The sequence below is a fragment of the Acomys russatus genome, chromosome 15 (assembly GCF_903995435.1).
Source record: "Acomys russatus chromosome 15, mAcoRus1.1, whole genome shotgun sequence".
Taxonomy (NCBI): Eukaryota; Metazoa; Chordata; class Mammalia; order Rodentia; family Muridae; genus Acomys; species Acomys russatus.
The window spans coordinates 32567709-32582798 of NC_067151.1; the positions used below are offsets into that span (position 1 = coordinate 32567709).

A 15090-nucleotide genomic window follows, 5' to 3' on the forward strand; every position below is an offset into this window, starting at 1 on the left:
TGAATGCTGACTCGCAAAACTGAAGGTACCCTATGCGGGCTCCCTTCTCATTCAAAAAACAAAGCAAAGCCAGATTACTGGGCAAACATGAGCTCAGATACTAAAGCTCGGGCCCAGATGTTATTGCATATAAATATTTATAAGGCCATAAGGACTCCAGCAAAGCTCAATTTTGCTTCAGTTCAGCAAATGTTTCAGATTTGGCTTTTTTGCCCTATGAAGCTTTCGGAAGATGGGCTCTAGAAGAAGACACGTTATTTGGGGGGAGAGGGTGGGTACCCTTCGTCTATGTTTTATGGCCTGCTTTTCACAGTGGGTATTGTTGTCTTCAAGAATCGTACTTACCTGGCAGGGGAGATACCATGATCACGAAGGTGGTTTTCCCAGGGCGAGGCTTATCCATTGCACTCCGGATGTGCTAACCACTGTGATTTCCCCAAATGCGGGAAACTCAACTGCATAATTTGTGGTAGTGGGGGACTGCGTTCGCACTCTCCCCTAAAAAGAAGAAGAAGAAGAAGAAGAAGAAGAAGAAGAAGAAGAAGAAGAAGAAGAAGAAGAAGAAGAAAAGAACCATGTCTCAAGGCCTTTTTCCAAAAAGCCAGGAGTGTGATGGTTGACACCAAATTTCAGAGGCACCATGGGAGCACACATGTTGTCAGAGGATTCACAGCCCCGAGGTGGGAGGAGATGGACGGAAGCCAGCGCCTCTTAGTCCTTTTCTATTTCACTGGTGAAACAGTTCCCAGGTCACAAAGCCTTGGCTTAGTGACCCATGAGGGAGGAGTATGATTAGTAAAATAAGCAAACTTGTTTGTTTGTTTGTTTGTTTATTCATTGGTACTGGCATTCAGACCCAAGCTGCCATGTCCATAGCAGAGTTCAGACTTTTAAAATTTCAGCTTAGTGAACCAGTAGGAACTTCTTTAAAAAGAAAAAGAAAAAGAAACTTGTAATACACACTTCAAAGGTTGGACTATGACTTACTCATTTGTGTGCAGTGTAAGTGTGCAAAACATGTGCCACAGACTGCGTGTGTCACAGAACAATTTGTGTGTGTCAGTTCTGTCCTTCAGCATCTGGGTCCCAGGGATAGAACTCAGGTCACAAGACTTGGCCAGAAGTGCCTTATCTACAGAGCCATCTCCCTGTTCGGTCCCCAGTATTTCAGCAACCATTTGTCAGCTTATAAAGGCAAGACAACAAAATGAATTGTGTGTACTAGAGTTTGGTATTGAATCTTTGTAACACAATGTGTTGATTTAGACTCTTTATGACTCACGTGGTTCACCAGACTTGTAAAGATTGATGAACTCATTGTTTATGATCATCGTCGTCGTCGTCATCATCATCATCATCACTGCATTTTTATTGTGGTAGTAGAGACTGAACCTTGGACCCCAAGCATGCTAAGCACATTGTCCCCCATTAAGCTACAGCTCTCAATGGGATCACATTTTTTTTTCTTTTTGAAGTTCACTATCTTGGCCTCTCTCCTTATCTGCCTATCAGGGAAGCTATCTTGTTCTTAACCTCTCATTACCCCTCTCCAAGGTTATCCTACGTATGGTTAGGGGTTTCGGGGCACAGAAAAGACAGCAGTTAGAGCGCCTCAGAGGAGATTCCCAGTAAGGAGTCACAACGAGACATACCAGACAGCAAAGATCCAGAACGTAAGGCAGCCATTTTGAAATTATTTTAAGCAATGTGTTTTATGATATAAGAAATTAGGTTGAGGTGTAATATGAATGAATTAATAAAAAACAAAACAACAACAAAAAAAAAAAACCAAACCAAACCAAAACAACAACAACAACGAAAAGAAATCAAATGCCCTACAGGCTTTGCCCACCGATGGGCCACGCACCCTACCATTTAATATGTCTTATGCCATATTAAATTTGCATATAACTACCTGAAGACACTTCTTTAAAAGACATATCACTTTGGTTTGGTCCATTTGTATATAGGGGTGAGAAGCAGCATGACTTTCTCCAGCAGTTAAGCCCTAACCTGCAGAATAATTTCTGCCCGGTTGGGAGTCCCAATGGTCTTGAGCACCCAGTGGCCATGGTCTGGGTGCAAAGCAGCTGTCTGCTCCACAGGACAAGCCTTCCTGCTGCTAAGAGGCCAGGGAAGGAAGGTTTGTCATCTTCCACAGCTCCTGGCCTGTGGAATCTTTCCAGCATGGCTGTGCTCGCCCCATTGTCACCACAATTCTAGTTGATCCTGAAAGTACAGACAGGTCTTCTCTGTGATGGCCTTCATCTGCTAGAACATCTGGCAAGCTTTCTGAAGTGCCTACCTGGTCTTTATGCTTAATGTATGTGTAAAGATTATGAAGGCTCTTGGCCACTGGAATTCAAGATATAAGCACAAAATCAATCTACATAGACCCAATAATGAGACATCCCACAAGGCCAGGCACTTGATTAAGGAACTCCCTCCACCTCACTGCAACCTCCTTTGATTCCTCACTTTGTCTAACCGACCTTGCTATTCTTGTGGACAAGCCACTCCCCACCTGAGACCGTTTCCAGAGCTTTTGCAGTTTAGGATGAAAACCACCAGGGGGCACCTGCGTACCATCCCAATCCCTAGGGAGTGTCCCAAAAAAGTCCTTCATCCAACCCCAAGGAGGCAGCTTTCCTACCCAGTACACTCTACCTGGCCGTGCTTTGTTTGCTGAGTTTCAAGATGGCCCCTAAATTCTGAGAATCCCATGAGATAACCGAAGGCTCCTTTCTTTCCAACATCTCTCCTTAATGAACAGTAGAGCCATGGTCCCTGTACTCCTAGGCAAGGAGTTTCTATTGGAAACTTGTAGTGCCAGAGTCTTTGAGTTTGCCAACCTATCGCCCCTTGGTGATAAGGAGTGTGCTTTGCATGGCTGTTGCCCCAACCTGGACGAGTCAGGCTCATCTTCAGTGCTGACCTCTCAGCTCATCAAGCTCTGTGAATATCTAAGGAGGCTTCCAAACTAAGTGTTGGCTCTGTTTCTTAACAATCAAACTTTATTATACAACCCAACTATCTTACACAAGAGGGAAAAAAGGTTAAAGGGAAACAAGAGTGAACCTTCTGGTATCGGTTCCACAGGACTGGTCCTTAGGTGTCTGTGGCCTGTGCGCTGGTCCTGCCTGTTCGCCGATCCTTTTCCCGATCCATGTGCGCTCAAGCTCGGTCTGAACCACCTGCTCCTCTCATCCTCGCTGCCTGTCTGTTTCTCACTTGCAAGGGTCGATTAGAAACACAATAATCCGGTGGAGTCCCCAGTCCGCTTCATGAATTCCAGGTCCAGGATGGCTCCACCCAGTCTATCTCAAGGTTAATCTCAGGGAGTATCCATGGTGTGTCCAAGGGCTGTGCATACTCACCTGGTACACTGGACATGGAAACCTTGAGCCCAACAATGGAGTGATTTTAAAATTAGGGTTTTTGTTTGTTTGTTTATCTTTTTTACAAACTGCCAAGGGGGTGCTTTGATAACCCAGTGCACAATTTGAATGCCAAGGACACAGATATCATTTCTGCCAGGGGTGTTTGCAAGTCATTTCTGCTACCAAGGAAGTCATGTGAACCAAGCACTACTCTTTTGAAGCATGGCCTTTTGAAGAGTGGGAGCGCTTGGCCCTCTCCAGGCCTTTGCTGTCCAGGGAGATCGTCTCAGCTGGAGCCGATGTTTCAGACAGGACCCTTGCTGCTGTGAATACAGTGAGCTTCCGCAAACTCTGTTATGAAAACAACAGGAATTTTGTTTTGTTTTGTTTTGTTTTTTGAGACAGGGTTTCTCTGTGTAGCCTTGACTGTCCTGGACTGGCTTTGTAGACCAGGCTGACCTCGAACTCACAACCATCCACCTGCCTCTACTTCCCAGGTACTAGAATTAAAGGCATACACCACCATGCCCAGCTAATTTAAAAAAAAATTTTTTTTAAATTATACAAGTCTGTGTCTGTGTACATGCCCACAGAGTCCAAAATAGGGTGTCAGATCCTGAGAGTTGGAGTTATCAGCAGTTTTGAGTTGCCCAATATGGGTCCCAGGATCTAAACTTAGGTTCTCTGCAAGAGCAGTGTGTACTCTAAAGTGCTGAACCATGACTTTAACCCTGATTTTTTTTTTTCTAAACTCAACTTCTAAAACTATACTGATCACCTGACTGTCAGAAACATGTTTTACCTGGATATCAGAACGTTACTTTTTTCTTCCCCTCTCTGATTTTCCCAGGATAGCATTAAACTCAACTGTTGTAACAAGGATGTTGATGAGACTGCCACCCTTGAGTCCTCTGTGCATGAAGGTCACACAGCCTCTCAGATGTAAGACTGGCCAGAGGTGAAATGGGTTCTTGAGCAAAGCACCATTTGTAAACTCTCTCCAGGGTCTTCACTTTGCTAAGGCACTCACCGTCTAGCAAAACTCTATGGCCTCGTTTCAGGCAGTCACCCTGGGATCTTCCTTATACCCCCTGAGGGGAGTTTTGCCCACTTAGATGCAGGATTGTCCTGGTTAGCTTTATCTGCCAACTTGAGTCATCCGAGAGGAATGTCTTGATTATTGATTGGCTAAGGAGGGCCCAGCCTACTGTGGGTGGCACCATTCCCTTAGCAGTAGTCTTGCACGTATGAGAAAGCTAGGTAAGTATAAACTGGTCTGTGAGGCAGCAAGCAACATCCTCTGTGGTTTCTTCTGTCTGTACTTCCTTGGCTGAAGTAAGTTCCTTGGTCAGAGGTAATACTACGTAGAATAAGTTGCAGGCCTGCCTTCAAGGTTCTGCTTGAGCACCTATCCTGATTTCCTCCATAATGAACTGTCAATCTATATGCTTAAGTAAACCCTTTCGTCCTTAAATTGCTTCTGTTCCTGCCATTTGTTATGGCAGCAGAGATGAAGCCAGAATAGCAAAGCCCTTTGCTAATCTTCTAGTTTTTCCTGCAGAGGAGTGTCCTTGGTAGTAAATGTTTCACTGATGCAAACGCTCCTACTTGGGTGAAGGAAGGAGGCTCAGGAGGCTAATGAAATTCACAAGAAATCTAACAAGACAAAACAGCCCCTTCCCCAAGTTACATAAGCAGCCAGTAGTTGCTGGGTGAGGCGGGACTCTGGTGAGATTAGATGCCAGAAGGCTGTGCAAGGAGCTGAAGTTATGTGGCCTCATGAACTATAGGCAATAGTGACTACTGAGCTTTTTGGTGACACAACTGCCAGAGAGTTGCTTATGCCCCGATAACTAGCCCCACACCTGTGGTTCTGTGGCTAACCCCAGTCAATGGGTTGATTCTCCAAACTGGATTTGATGAAGCCATTATGTGATGCGTCATCCAGGCCCTACCTGGTTTGTCAAGTGTATTTTCGAGGGAAAAGGAAAGAAGGATGAAGAAACAACAGAGACTACCCTCCAGCCACAGCAGGAAGGCCATGAGGGTGATATGCAACATGCAATACCAGGGTAGCCCACAGAGGGCGCTACATGGGGGGGGCGACATAGCCATTAGGTAGGCCAGGCAGAGGCTCAGACCCAACAGATCTTTGGGAACACTGAAAATGGTTCTATTTCTATTAAAAATCAAAGGAAATCATGAACGTAACAATAAACTTAGCCTGGATATTTGACCTATGTCATCACGTTCATTTAAAAAAATATGATCGGCTGATTTTTATGAAGGAAGGAACCCATGGAAACAAAATGCCCAAGACCGATGAACATCAGATGACTAATGATTAGGCAGTTGTTGCATGTAGGATTTTAGGCAGCACAAAATACATTCCATCTTTGCAGTGCATGCACTGAAGCCCAATGACCACCCCGGAATCTAACATCTTAAGGCTTAGGCTTCAAAGGAAAAAATGATAAATGTGGTGCCTTTAAAAGAGAAAGGAAAAAAGAAAGACCCACAAGCCAGACTTCCCTTCAAAGACTCAGTGGCCTGTGTGCCCCTCCCCCCCCACCTTCGAGCTCCCGTGTTGAGGTTTGGTCCTCCGTGCAGGAGTCATCATCTCTGTGAACTCCTAGGGGTTCCCTTCTCAACAGTGGGTCAATCCACTGAACTCGTGGCCTCGTGGCTACACTGGGAGGTGACAGGGACTTTTAGAAGAGCCTAGATGGGAGAAGTATGTTGCTCGGGAGTCCTTGAAGAACATATTTTGTCCCCGATGCTATCCTCTCTAGGTCTGTTTGGCCCCGTCTCCATGCCTGCGTGGTAATCAGCTTTCCTTTCATGTCCTATAGTGATGTTCTGACTGACACAGGCTCAAACACAAAGGAACCAGCCAACCACAGGCTGAAACTATGAGCCAAAGCCCAAGCTTTTCCTGCTTTTGAGTCATCAGGCCTTTTGCCATAGCAATGGAAAACTGACTAAGAACCCTTTGGGCTCCATAGCTTGGAAACCAGTAAGAAATCATATTGAGAACACAGTGCTGTGCACAGGCTGTTGCATTCGTCCTCTCTCCCCCGCTAGGGCTTTCTGCATTATGTGGAGACACAGAGCCAAGAGCAATCAGGTCATGGATAGAGGATACAGGATACAGGAACAACACTAGACACTTCAGGGAAAAAAGCCACTTTAACCACCCTCCTCTCGGAGGTACCAGCAACGTGTCACAAACCCCAACGCTGCAAGACAGAGGAGTCCCGTGGGTCTGCAGAGGCCAGTGCTCTCAAAGCACTTCCAAAACAGTCTTGGATTCAAGAGCCTTTCAAAGCCACCTCAAGGACTCCTTGGAATGGCAAAGGGGCAGTTCAGACAACACAGGTGACGGCTGAGAGTATTAAGCTTCCTTATAAGGGCCAACTCCTACCTAGTACCTAAAGTTCAAAGTGACATTTCTCACCCCACCGTGCTCCTACGTGAATCTTCCCTGTGTTCTCTGAGGACTCAAGGCCCATCCAGGACTTCACCCTGAGCTCATCAAAGCTGCACTAGATTGCCAAGCTTTACAGACGTTTGCACTGACCACTGTATTTGGCTGCAATAACCCAGAGGGGTTTCCTAGTGACACTCTTCCTTTCCCCAAGTTCATGCTTAAGAAGTGTCAACAGCTCCAGAAGACGAAGGGAGGGACGGCATCCAAAACGTAGTCAGCCATCCAGTCACTATATGCACTGCAGTGCTCTCTCTCCATAAAGCATAAAAATTCAGAAAACGGAGGCTGTGTGTCAGGCTCCAAAGAGAAGGGAAGGACCACAGGGCTTATTTGTGGACTGGGCATGTTTACATTTTTCAGCAGAGCAGTGAGACCCCCCAAAGACTCAGGAATGCTCTTGCTGACCTTCAGGCTGAGATGAAGGCATAGATGGGTCAAACTGTCTTTGAACTCTTAAAGAAATGCCTGCCTGGCCCATAGTTAAGCACAGTCATTTCCCAGAGCAAGGAAAGTTTGACTATTGGGAATACACAATGACCCTCAAGCTGCAAAAAAGGAATAATAGTTCCTATTGCCGACTTGCTTTAATCCATATAATTTCATTAATGTTCACAAAAATTACAAGGGTGCACAGTATCAGTCTTTCTTCTCTCTCTCTCCCCACCCCCCTCTCTCTCCTCTCTTTCTCTCTTTTTTAAATTAAAGATTTTCTGATGGTCAACCAATGTGGTGTCAGATCTGGGATTCAAAGGCAAGGCTCTATCTCTTCCCAGGGTCACAAGATACCGTATGTTTTATGTGTCTAATACTCACTAGGATCCTGCAAGAGTGTTTTTTGTTTTGTTTCGTTTATTTAAAAGTAGAAAAATTAAGACTCAGAGAGAGATTGAGCAATATACTAGAGGCCACAGTGTTAGCTTCCTTGGTGCTCAGCACTCAGTGACTCAGGTGTCAAGTGGAGCAAGCAGGACTCACAGAAACAACACCTCAAGGTCTTAGCCAAAACAATTCATATTTAACAGGGGGGAGGAGTAGAAACAGTTCAGCAAGCTATCAGGCTTTCTGTGCTAACAGGCTGAATTCCACGTAGAATAGGGGTTGGTTAGCAATGGCTTGGAAAGGCTACAGATGCATAGAGGCTTGTTTGATTAATTAAGCAACCCTGGATGCTGTGTTAGCTGTAGGGGACAGGAAATGCATTGATTTATGTGTAATATAGCCAGAAAAACCCAGACAATAGGAGATGGGATTCGCTGTCCACCTCTGTGACAGGACCTGGGATCCAGTTATTTATAAGTGGTTTTTATAACCAGTACTATTCCCAGGCACACACTAGCTAGGTGACATTGGAGGGATATGGAAAGTCATCACAATGTAAAATCTCTGAACCTGCTCACTCTGCAAGAGTCAGCCTCAGCCACACGTTCCCTACACCCCTGCTCTAAGGTTCAGGGAACAGGCAGGCTTGCCAGCTTACTGTTTACACCAAGTCCCTGCCTGCCCCAGCTGCGGCAGCCACCTCTTCCAGCTGAGCTGCTAAAGTCCCCCTCCAGCTGGAAGCTGCCCTGGCTGACCCTCAGCTGCCCTGTCCATGTCTGTTCTAGAGACTAGCCTCAGGGGCAAGCCTGTCTTAACACTCCCGCCTCTTCTCTTCCAGAGGTCACAGGAGACCGAGCCCTGAGTCCACCATGGCTTAGAGAGATTTTAATGAAACAGCTTTTCTATTTATTTGTGTTGCTGCCTCTGTTGCCTGGGGGCAAGGCACCAGTCCCCCAAGAGGGGGGGAGGCTGAGGGTTGGGGGAGGGGACACTTGCAGACCACATGCTTTCTTGCCAATCACCTAGCCCCAACACTGACCCTGGCCTGATCCGGTATTGCGGTTGTTTTAGACCCATTGGAATCCCGTGGCAAGGGGGTTGAAAGTGGTGGGGGTGGGAAGGGAGATAATAAACAGTTAGTTTTCCCCTGTAGGACTCACTGATTCCACCAGAAGAAAAACAATGGGCAGTCAGTCTTGTGGGATCTGATTAACACAGCGCCACTGTACACACCCAGGGCTGAGGCTTTCTCGGCTTGAGCCCACAGACTGCGGCAGCTGTAACGGCAGGTTTCCTCTGCCCTGGGAGGCAGCTCCCACCTGGCTTGCCACTCCGCTCATCTACTGATATATTTAAGTTGTGCACATAAAAATTTTATTTATTTTTGTGGATGGATGTTTAGTTCACATGTATGTATGTATGTACACCATATGTGTGCCTGGTGCCCAGAAGAAAGTATCTAAGTATGACTCTCTTAACTTGAATTTAAAAGGAAAGAAAACCGGATCTGTATGATGGCACACATGGATGATCGATCCCAGCAGGGGGAGATGCAGGCAGGAAGAGGGAGGATTCCAGACCTACCTAGAGAGTCTGAGGTTAACCTCAGTCACATAATGAGACTCTGTTTAAAACAAACAAAATGAACTGACTAAATAAGTGAATAGAAAGATTACATTAGGGTAAAAGAGAAATGTTATTTTAAAAAGGGGCGGGGATGGACTGGTGATTAAATGTTTGCCCAACACATAGGAGTCACAGGCTCCTCCCCCACATTGGGGGAAGGAGAGATTTGCTCGTGTATGTGTGTGTGTGTGTGTGTGTGTGTGTTATATTTCACCCTTTTTAGTGTGCAACATGGGAGCAGATGCTCATCTGTGAAACATCTCCAGTCAAGCTCCCAGCTTCTTCCCCTTAAAGTTGCCCATGTCCCCTTGTCATGAACTTCCTTTTTCACCCCTGGCCCCTGGAAACCTCTAAGCTGTCTGCTGCTTGGCTGTGTGTGGCTCATCAAAAGGGTGTGCTTTGGCATCTGCTTGTATCGCCCTTGAGATCCGTCCCTGTCCACGCTGTTGCCTATACCCACTTCAGTATTGCTGTATGGGGTGGGGGTGTAACTCTCATCTCCTTTAACCAGACAGTGGTTTTTAGATTGTTCCAGGGGTTTAGCTGTCAAGAATAGCTTTTGTGAGGACACATGTTTTTTATTTGCATAAATGATCCAAAACAGTATGGCTGGGTCACTTGACAGGGTTAGGATGAGAAGGATTATGAGGAGGAGAAACATTCAGGTAGGTCTCTGGGTAGTTTAAACAGAAAGTTGAGTATTAGGGTACTGAGTTTAGTTGAGGAAGAATCTTCTCAGCTCTGGGCTTCCTGATGGCTTTATTGTCTCTGACCAGGTTTTGCAGCTAACAAATGGTTACCTGTAAATGTCTCGGTTGGTCTAGATACAAGACCCCTACTAAATTACCAAGTCATTCAGTGGTTGCTCACGGGGATGCACTGTGAACACTATAATTGGGCCTGCCTCACAGAGATGCTTTGGAGGGTCTTTTAGATTTATTTTATGGTTTAGTGTTTTATCTGCATGTAGGTAAGCACACCACATGTATGCAGTTTCCGCAGAGGCCAGAAGACGACATGTAACATATGACTGCTCAGAACTGGAGTTACTAAGGCTTGTGAGACGCCACATGGGTGCTGAGGACTGAGCCTGAGTCTTCCCCAAGGCCTTTCTAGTCCCTGGTGTGGGGCTTTTTAAAAGAACACAGGGAACAAAGCCCAGCACCCAGGAAGCACCCCCCCCCCCCAGTGAGTATCCAGCTTCAAAGTCAGATCTAGTACTTCAGAAAAAAGATTGCAGCAGAGTTCATCTGCCGTCCTAGGAAGCTGGTGTCAAATTAGATGTATTTACCAAAGGAGGACAAGATGGCAGTGCCCAGCATGTACCGTGTTTAGAGAGCAGAGGAGCAGAGGCTGGAAAACAGACTGAAGGGAACAACCCAGGAACACCAGGCTTCCCCCCAACATCATAGCCGGATAACCCCAATTCAGAAGGCACAAACTTTGAGCACCCTGCACTCCTCCAAATACTAGTGCAGCTGAATCTCAGCAACATGATCATAAAGCTATGATTCTACAGTTGTTTGAGAATTATAAAGAGGAAATGAGTAGATCCTTCTAAGAATTGCAGGAAAATACAAACAAACAAATAGAGGCCATCAAGGAGAAACAGAAAACCACAATCAAACAGGTGAAGGAAATGAGCAAACCTGTTGAAGACATGAAAACGGAATTAGAATCAATTAAGAAAACACAAGTCAAGAAAACTCTCGACATGGAAAACTTAGAGATCAGGATCGAACAGGTAAGTATTGCCAATAGAATTCAACTCATGGAGGAGAGAATCTCAGGGGCTGAAGATACAATAGAAGAAATGGATACATCTCTCAAAGACAATATTAAAACAGGAAAATTAATGACACAAAGCATCCAAGAAATCAAGGACACCATGAAAAGGCATAACCTTAGGACTATAGGAGTAGATGAAAAGGAAGATGCCAGGTTCCAAGGACCAGAAAATAATAGAAGAAAATGTCCCCAACCTAAAGAAAGAGATGCCCTTGAACATACAAGAGGCATATAGAACACCAAATAGGCTAGACCAGAAAAGACATTTCTCCCACCACATAATAATCAAAGCACCAAATCTGCAGAGCAAAGTAAGGATATTATAAGCAGGCAGGGAAAAAGGCCAAGTAACATATAAAGGTAGACCCATCAGAATTACATGATCAACAGAGACCAGGAAAGCTAGAAGGTCCTGGGCTGATGTCATGCAGACACTAAGAGACCACAGATGCCAACCCAGACTACTATATTCAGCAAAACTTTCAATCACTATAGATGGAGAAAACAAGATATTCCATAATAAAACCCAATTTAAACAATATCTATGCACCAACTGAGTTCTACAGAAGATATTAAAGGAAAACCCCAAGACAACAAGGCCAACTACATCAAAGAAAACACAGTGTATACATAATAATCACAATAGCAAAAACAAAACAGGCACAGCCACACATGATCACCACCAACTCTACAATAAAAGGACCCAAGAATCATAGGTCACTAATATTTCTCAACATCAAAGGCCTCAACTCCCCATTAAAATTCACAGACTAACAGAATGGCTGAGGAAACAAGATCCAACATTCTGCTGTACTCAAGAAACACACCTCAGTGACAAAGAGAGACATTACCTGAGAGTAGAGGGCTGGAAAAAGATTTTCCAAGCAAACGCACCCAAGAAACAAGCTGGAGTAGCCATTCTAATATCTAATAAAATAGACTTTCAATTAAAATTGATCAAGAAAGATGGGGAAAGACACTTTTTCTCATTAAAGGAAAAATCCACCAAGAGGACATCACAATCCTGAATATCTATGCCCCAAATACAAGGGCAACCGCATTCATAAAAGAAACACTTTTAAAGCTTAAATCACACATCAATCTCAACACATTAATAATGGGACATCTTAACAGCCCCTCTCTCACCAATGGACAGATCTTTGAGGCAGAAACTAAATAGATAAATAACAAAGTTAACTGAGGTCATAAATCAAATGGAACTAATAGACAACCACAGAACTTTTCACCCAAACACAAAAGAATATACCTTCTTCTCACCACCACACAGAACCTTCTCCAAAATTAACCATATAAGTAGTTACAAAGCAATCCCCAACAGATATAAAAAAATTGAAATAATCCCCTGCATCTTATCAGATCACCATGGTCTAAAGCTGAGCATCATCAACAACAGAATTAACAAAAAGACTATAAACACATGGAAACTGAACAATGTTCTACTTAATGACAACCGAGTCAGGGATGAAATAAAGAAATTAAAGACTTATATAATTCAAGGAAAGTGAAGGCACAACAAATCCAAACCTTTAGGACACACTGAAAGCAGTGCTAAGAGGAAAGTTCATAGCACTAAGTGCCTTCATAAAGAAATTGGAGACATCACATACACGCAACGTAATAAAACACCTGAAAACCCTAGAAAAAAAGGAAGCAGACATACCCAAGAAGAGTGGATGTCTGGAAATCATCACCCTTAGGGCTGAAATCAACAAATTAGAAACAAAGGAAACAATTCAAAGAATCAACAAAACCAAGAACTGGTTCTTTGAGAAAATCAACAAACACACAAACCCGTAACCAAACTAACTAAAAGGCAAAGGGAGAGTATCCAAATCAACAAAATCAGAAATGAAAAGGGAGATGTAACAACAGATACCAAGGGCATCCAAAGAATCATTAGGTTTTACTTCAAAAGCCTATATGCCACAAAATTTGAAAATCTGAATGATATGGACAATTTTCTTGATAAACTCCACTTACCAAAGTTGAATCAAGATCAGGCAAACAAATTAAATATATCTATATCCACCAAGGAAATAAAGTAGTCATCAAAAGTCTCCCAACAACAACAAAAAGCCCAGGGCCAGATGGATTTAGCACAGAATTCTACCAGACCTTCAAAGAAAAACTAATATCAGCACTCTTCAAACTATTCCACAAAATAGAAATAGAAGGATCACTACCAAACTCATTCTCTGAAGCCACAGTCACCTTAATACCTAATCCACACAAAGATCCAACAAAGAAAGTTTCAGATCAATTTTCCTTATTAACATTGATGCAAAAATTCTCAATAAAATACTTGCAAACTGAATCCAAGAACACATCAAAAATCTCATCCACCATGACCAAGTAGGCTTCATCCCAGGCATGCAGGGGGAGTTCAATATATGGAAATCCATCAATGTAATGAACCATACAAACAAGCTGAAGGAAAAAACCCACATGATTATCTCCTTAGATGCAAAAAAAGCATTTGACAAAATCCAATACCCTTTCAAGTTAAAAGTCTTAGAGAGATTGTATTTTTGGTTGTGAGCCTAGCTTTTAATAGCTGAGTCATTCAAGGCACATACTTAAACATAGTAAAGGCAATAGATAAAGAAACTGTGGTACACTTACACAATGGAATACTACTCAGCTATTAAAAACAAGGAAATCTAGAAATTTGCAGGCAAATGGATGGAACTAGAAAAGATCATCCTGAGTGAGGTAACCCAGACCCAGAAAGACATGCATGGTATATACTCACTCATAAGTGGATATTAGCCACATAATACAGGATAACTACACTACAATACAGAGACTGAAACATCAACCAAGGACTATGTATGATGTGGACCTAGACCCTTCTGCTCAGATGTAGTAGCACAGTCTCCTTGTGGGTCCCACAATGTGGAGAGTAGTGATTACTTCTGTCATGAACTCTGGTCACCAAATTTTGATCACTTCCCCCTGTCAGGGTGGCCTTGCCAAGCTACAGAGGAAGAGGTTACAGGTAGTACAGATGAGACTTGATCGCCTGTGACTTATTATTATATGCCATTCTTCATATGGCATGAATGAAGATTTACTTTTCTCTTTCTTCTGCTCATACAAAGAGCAGGGAACTGGGCTTAATTGTTCTGTATATCTCATACACTTATAATTTTAGGGCTGTATAATGTTTTGAGAAAGTATATGTTTTCGCAACAGAAGAACAGGACACTGACATTGGATCAGTCCTGACAGAATTCATTCCTCTCATCATGCTGGACACTGACATCCTACATCCTTCATGTTCCAGCACCAAGTGCTTCAGTTGCTGTGCCTCATCAGAACAAGACAGCTCCCAGGACAGCTTCGAGGAAAGTTTCAGATTCCAATTGGTCCAGCATTTCAGATGGTCCCACACAGGACTCCTATTAAGCCTGGAATTTCTTAACATTTAGAAACTGGACCACAAATGCAATTCCTAGCTTGTTTAGACATTTTCCTCAATTTTATTTGGGCCCCTATAAAGGTATTATTTGTCCCAAATCAGCCAAAAGAAACTTCAAGGAGCGTTGGGTAGCTTTTTGGTTGCTTTCTTGTGTTATAGATGTTTATTTTCATTGGGAGTTGGTTATAAGTTATTATTGGTCTTATTCAGAGAGAAAAGGAGGTTGGACTCAGGGATGTCTCTCTTTTCCTTTATCTTTCTTTTTTTTAATTTAATTAATTTATTTATTATATACAGTGCTCTACCTGCATGTACAGCTACATGCTGGAAGAGGGTATCAGATCTCATTATAGATGCTTGTGAGCTACCATGTGGTTGCTGGGAATTGAACTCAGGACCTTTGGAAAAACAATCAGTGCTCTTAACCTCTGAGCCATCTCTCCAGCCCTATATTTCCTTCTTAGGTTATGGAGATAGGGGTTGAAAAGAAAGAAGGGGGAATATAGAAATAGATAGGAATGCTAGCACAAAAAGTAGATTATTAA

General features: G+C 43.6%; 1 non-coding gene across 1 annotated transcript; it reads left to right on the plus strand.

The window, feature by feature from the left end:
• The first annotated feature begins 337 nt into the window (after positions 1 to 337).
• Positions 338 to 501, plus strand: LOC127199739 (U1 spliceosomal RNA). The gene has a single exon (XR_007832003.1). It is a non-coding gene; the product is annotated as a U1 spliceosomal RNA (small nuclear RNA).
• The last annotated feature ends 14589 nt before the right edge of the window (positions 502 to 15090 follow it).